Below are 6455 nucleotides of genomic sequence, written 5' to 3'. Positions count from 1 at the left end.
AATTTTTTCTATTCAGCACTTTCGGAGATATAGAGGTGCAAAGTTGTTCGTTTTTTCCAAAATGGCAGCCAAACCACGTGACTGATATCATTTATTTTTTTTCTCCACCAGTTTATGCCGACATGGCGATCAAGAAATTGCATCTTGATTGGATGAAGTTTTGTACTTGTTGAATCATCGAATTATGACGTCATAATTGAGGCCTTGGGCCTAGAGAGTTAAAAATTGGGCACAGTCGATTCCAGGGCAAGACAAATATGTGTGCAAAGTTTGGCGATTCTATGTGAAACGGTGTAGATGTAGTACTGTGCACAAACAGACAGACAAACAGACGAACCAACCAACCAATATACTTGCCGGAATGTTTTCCGGCAAGTAACAAACATACGGACAGGGGTGAAAACAACCTCCATCCGCCTTTGGTGACGGAGATAATGTTTCATATGTGACAAAGAGAATGTTTCCCAAGATTACAGATTCGTTTCCACCAAGGTTTGTACATTGTATTGCAGTTAAACAGTTATTTAAACCAAGAAATGACAAGAAACCGAATTCTGACAAAGTATAGCTCAGAATTGTGGTCACTTAATAAATGGTTAGATTTGCACTGGAATGCTCTTGCAAAGACATTTGCATCATTCAAAATAATTCAGAAAGATCTAAAGCAGTCAGGTATGAGCAGCAAACAAAAAAAGAAAAAGAAAAAGTAAAACACAAAGACAAGTGCAAAAAGTGTTTTTTCCACACTAATACAAGTGCAAAAGTGGTTTCCTGCACCAACACAGGTGCGAAAAGTGGTTTTTCAACACTAACACAAGTGCGAAAAGTGGTTTTTCAACACTAACACAAGTGCGAAAAGTGGTTTTTCAACACTAACACAAGTGCGAAAAGTGGTTTTTCCACACTAATACAAGTGCAAAAGTGGTTTCCTGCACCAACACAAGTGCGAAAAGTGGTTTTTCAACACTAACACAAGTGCGAAAAGTGGTTTTTCAACACTAACACAAGTGCGAAAAGTGGTTTTTCCACACTAATACAAGTGCAAAAGTGGTTTCCTGCACCAACACAAGTGCAAAAAGTGGTTTTTCAACACTAACACAAGTGCGAAAAGTGGTTTTTCAACACTAACACAAGTGCAAAAAGTGTTTTTTCCACACTAATACAAGTGCAAAAGTGGTTTCCTGCACCAACACAAGTGCGAAAAGTGGTTTTTCAACACTAACACAAGTGCGAAAAGTGGTTTTTCAACACTAACACAAGTGCGAAAAGTGGTTTTTCAACACTAACACAAGTGCGAAAAGTGGTTTTTCCACACTAATACAAGTGCAAAGTGGTTTCCTGCACCAACACAAGTGCGAAAAGTGGTTTTTCAACACTAACACAAGTGCGAAAAGTGGTTTTTCAACACTAATACAAGTGCGAAAAGTGGTTTTTCAACACTAACATAAGTGCGAAAAGTGGTTTTTCAACACTAACACAAGTGCGAAAAGTGGTTTTTCCACACTAATACAAGGGCAAAAGTGGTTTCCTGCACCAACACAAGTGCGAAAAGTGGTTTTTCAAAACTAACACAAGTGCGAAAAGTGGTTTTTCAACACTAACACAAGTGCGAAAAGTGTTTTTTCCACACTAATACAAGTGCAAAAGTGGTTTCCTGCACCAACACAAGTGCGAAAAGTGGTTTTTCAACACTAACACAAGTGCGAAAAGTGGTTTTTCAACACTAACACAAGTGCGAAAAGTGGTTTTTCCACACTAATACAAGTGCAAAAGTGGTTTCCTGCACCAACACAAGTGCGAAAAGTGGTTTTTCAACACTAACACAAGTGCGAAAAGTGGTTTTTCAACACTAACACAAGTGCGAAAAGTGGTTTTTCAACACTAACACAAGTGCGAAAAGTGGTTTTTCCACACTAATACAAGTGCAAAAGTGGTTTCCTGCACCAACACAAGTGCGAAAAGTGGTTTTTCAACACTAACACAAGTGTTAAAAGTGGTTTTTCAACACTAATACAAGTGCGAAAAGTGGTTTTTCAACACTAACACAAGTGCAAAAAGTGGTTTTTCAACACTAACACAAGTGCGAAAAGTGGTTTTTCAACACTAACACAAGTGCGAAAAGTGGTTTTTCCACACTAATACAAGTGCAAAAGTGGTTTCCTGCACCAACACAAGTGCGAAAAGTGGTTTTTCAACACTAACACAAGTGCGAAAAGTGGTTTTTCAACACTAACACAAGTGCGAAAAGTGTTTTTTCCACACTAATACAAGTGCAAAAGTGGTTTCCTGCACCAACACAAGTGCGAAAAGTGGTTTTTCAACACTAACACAAGTGCGAAAAGTGGTTTTTCAACACTAACACAAGTGCAAAAAGTGTTTTTTCCACACTAATACAAGTGCAAAAGTGGTTTCCTGCACCAACACAAGTGCGAAAAGTAGTTTTTCAACACTAACACAAGTGTGAAAAGTGGTTTTTCAACACTAACACAAGTGCGAAAAGTGGTTTTTCAACACTAACACAAGTGCGAAAAGTGGTTTTTCCACACTAATACAAGTGCAAAAGTGGTTTCCTGCACCAACACAAGTGCGAAAAGTGGTTTTTCAACACTAACACAAGTGCGAAAAGTGGTTTTTCAACACTAACACAAGTGCAAAAAGTGTTTTTTCCACACTAATACAAGTGCAAAAGTGGTTTCCTGCAAGAACACAAGTGCGAAAAGTGGTTTTTCAACACTAACACAAGTGCGAAAAGTGGTTTTTCAACACTAACACAAGTGCGAAAAGTGGTTTTTCAACACTAACACAAGTGCGAAAAGTGGTTTTTTCCACACTAATACAAGTGCAAAAGTGGTTTCCTGCACCAACACAAGTGCGAAAAGTGGTTTTTCAACACTAACACAAGTGCGAAAAGTGGTTTTTCAACACTAATACAAGTGCAAAAGTGGTTTTTCAACACTAACACAAGTGCGAAAAGTGGTTTTTCAACACTAACACAAGTGCGAAAAGTGGTTTTTCCACACTAATACAAGTGCAAAAGTGGTTTCCTGCACCAACACAAGTGCGAAAAGTGGTTTTTCAACACTAACACAAGTGCGAAAAGTGGTTTTTCAACACTAACACAAGTGCGAAAAGTGTTTTTTCCACACTAATACAAGTGCAAAAGTGGTTTCCTGCACCAACACAAGTGCGAAAAGTGGTTTTTCAACACTAACACAAGTGCGAAAAGTGGTTTTTCAACACTAACACAAGTGCAAAAAGTGTTTTTTCCACACTAATACAAGTGCAAAAGTGGTTTCCTGCACCAACACAGGTGCGAAAAGTGGTTTTTCAACAATAACACAAGTGCGAAAAGTGGTTTTTCAACACTAACACAAGTGCGAAAAGTGGTTTTTCAACACTAACACAAGTGCGAAAAGTGGTTTTTCCACACTAATACAAGTGCAAAAGTGGTTTCCTGCACCAACACAAGTGCGAAAAGTGGTTTTTCAACACTAACACAAGTGCGAAAAGTGTTTTTTCCACACTAATACAAGTGCAAAAGTGGTTTCCTGCACCAACACAAGTGCGAAAAGTGGTTTTTCAACACTAACACAAGTGCAAAAAGTGTTTTTTCCACACTAATACAAGTGCAAAAGTGGTTTCCTGCACCAACACAAGTGCGAAAAGTGGTTTTTCAACACTAACACAAGTGCGAAAAGTGGTTTTTCAACACTAACACAAGTGCGAAAAGTGGTTTTTCAACACTAACACAAGTGCGAAAAGTGGTTTTTCAACACTAATACAAGTGCAAAGTGGTTTCCTGCACCAACACAAGTGCGAAAAGTGGTTTTCAACACTAACACAAATGCGAAAAGTGGTTTTTCAACACTAATACAAGTGCGAAAAGTGGTTTTTCAACAGTAACACAAGTGCGAAAAGTGGTTTTTCCACACTAATACAAGTGCAAAAGTGGTTTCCTGCACCAACACAAGTGTGAAAAGTGGTTTTTCAAAACTAACACAAGTGCGAAAAGTGGTTTTTCAACACTAACACAAGTGCGAAAAGTGTTTTTTCCACACTAATACAAGTGCAAAGTGGTTTCCTGCACCAACACAAGTGCGAAAAGTGGTTTTTCAACACTAACACAAGTGCGAAAAGTGGTTTTTCAACACTAACACAAATGCGAAAAGTGGTTTTTCCACACTAATACAAGTGCAAAAGTGGTTTCCTGCACCAACACAAGTGCAAAAAGTGGTTTTTCAACACTAACACAAGTGCGAAAAGTGGTTTTTCAACACTAACACAGGTGCAAAAAGTGTTTTTTCCACACTAATACAAGTGCAAAAGTGGTTTCCTGCACCAACACAAGTGCGAAAAGTGGTTTTTCAACACTAACACAAGTGCGAAAAGTGGTTTTTCAACACTAACACAAGTGCGAAAAGTGGTTTTTCCACACTAATACAAGTGCAAAGTGGTTTCCTGCACCAACACAAGTGCGAAAAGTGGTTTTTCAACACTAACACAAGTGCGAAAAGTGGTTTTTCAACACTAATACAAGTGCGAAAAGTGGTTTTTCAACACTAACATAAGTGCGAAAAGTGGTTTTTCAACACTAACACAAGTGCGAAAAGTGGTTTTTCCACACTAATACAAGGGCAAAAGTGGTTTCCTGCACCAACACAAGTGCGAAAAGTGGTTTTTCAAAAACTAACACAAGTGCGAAAAGTGGTTTTTCAACACTAACACAAGTGCGAAAAGTGTTTTTTCCACACTAATACAAGTGCAAAAGTGGTTTCCTGCACCAACACAAGTGCGAAAAGTGGTTTTTCAACACTAACACAAGTGCGAAAAGTGGTTTTTCAACACTAACACAAGTGCGAAAAGTGGTTTTTCCACACTAATACAAGTGCAAAAGTGGTTTCCTGCACCAACACAAGTGCGAAAAGTGGTTTTTCAACACTAACACAAGTGCGAAAAGTGGTTTTTCAACACTAACACAAGTGCAAAAAGTGTTTTTTCCACATTAATACAAGTGCAAAAGTGGTTTCCTGCACCAACACAAGTGCGAAAAGTGGTTTTTCAACACAAACACAAGTGCGAAAAGTGGTTTTTCAACAGTAACACAAGTGCGAAAAGTGGTTTTTCAACACTAACACAAGTGCGAAAAGTGGTTTTTCCACACTAATACAAGTGCAAAAGTGGTTTCCTGCACCAACACAAGTGCGAAAAGTGGTTTTTCAACACTAACCCAAGTGCGAAAAGTGGTTTTTCAACACTAATACAAGTGCGAAAAGTGGTTTTCAACACTAACACAAGTGCAAAAAGTGGTTTTTCAACACTAACACAAGTGCGAAATGTGTTTTTTCCACACTAATACAAGTGCAAAAGTGGTTTCCTGCACCAACACAAGTGCGAAAAGTGGTTTTTCAACACTAACACAAGTGCGAAAAGTGGTTTTTCAACACTAACACAAGTGCAAAAAGTGTTTTTTCCACACTAATACAAGTGCAAAAGTGGTTTCCTGCACCAACACAAGTGCGAAAAGTGGTTTTTCAACACTAACACAAGTGCGAAAAGTGGTTTTTCAACACTAACACAAATGCGAAAAGTGGTTTTTCAACACTAACACAAGTGCGAAAAGTGGTTTTTCAACACTAACACAAGTGCGAAAAATGGTTTTTCCACACTAATACAAGTGCAAAAGTGGTTTTTCAACACTAACACAAGTGCGAAAAGTGGTTTTTCAACACTAATACAAGTGCGAAAAGTGGTTTTTCAACACTAACACAAGTGCGAAAAGTGGTTTTTCAACACTAACACAAGTGCGAAAAGTGGTTTTTCAACACTAACACAAGTGCGAAAAGTGGTTTTTCCACACTAATACAAGTGCAAAAGTGGTTTCCTGCACCAACACAAGTGCGAAAAGTGGTTTTTCAACACTAACACAAGTGCGAAAAGTGGTTTTTCAACACTAACACAAGTGTGAAAAGTGTTTTTTCCACACTAATACAAGTGCAAAAGTGGTTTCCTGCACCAACACAAGTGCGAAAAGTGGTTTTTCAACACTAACACAAGTGCGAAAAGTGGTTTTTCAACACTAATACAAGTGCAAAAGTGGTTTCCTGCACCAACACAAGTGCGAAAAGTGGTTTTTCTACACTAACACAAGTGCGAAAAGTGGTTTTTCAACACTAACACAAGTGCGAAAAGTGTTTTTTCCACACTAATACAAGTGCAAAAGTGGTTTCCTGCACCAACACAAGTGCGAAAAGTGGTTTTTCAACACTAACACAAGTGCGAAAAGTTGTTTTTCAACACTAACACAAGTGCGAAAAGTGGTTTTTCCACACTAATACAAGTTTAAAAGTGGTTTCCTGCACCAACACAAGTGCGAAAAGTGGTTTTTCAACACTAACACAAGTGCAAAAAGTGTTTTTTCCACACTAATACAAGTGCAAAAGTGGTTTCCTGCACCA

Source organism: Myxine glutinosa, chromosome 6, assembly GCF_964187855.1.
Source record: "Myxine glutinosa chromosome 6, kmMyxGlut1.1, whole genome shotgun sequence".
In the NCBI taxonomy this organism is placed as follows: Eukaryota; Metazoa; Chordata; class Myxini; order Myxiniformes; family Myxinidae; genus Myxine; species Myxine glutinosa.
The sequence above is the reverse complement of the archived record's forward strand: the minus strand, read 5'-3'. Positions refer to the sequence as shown.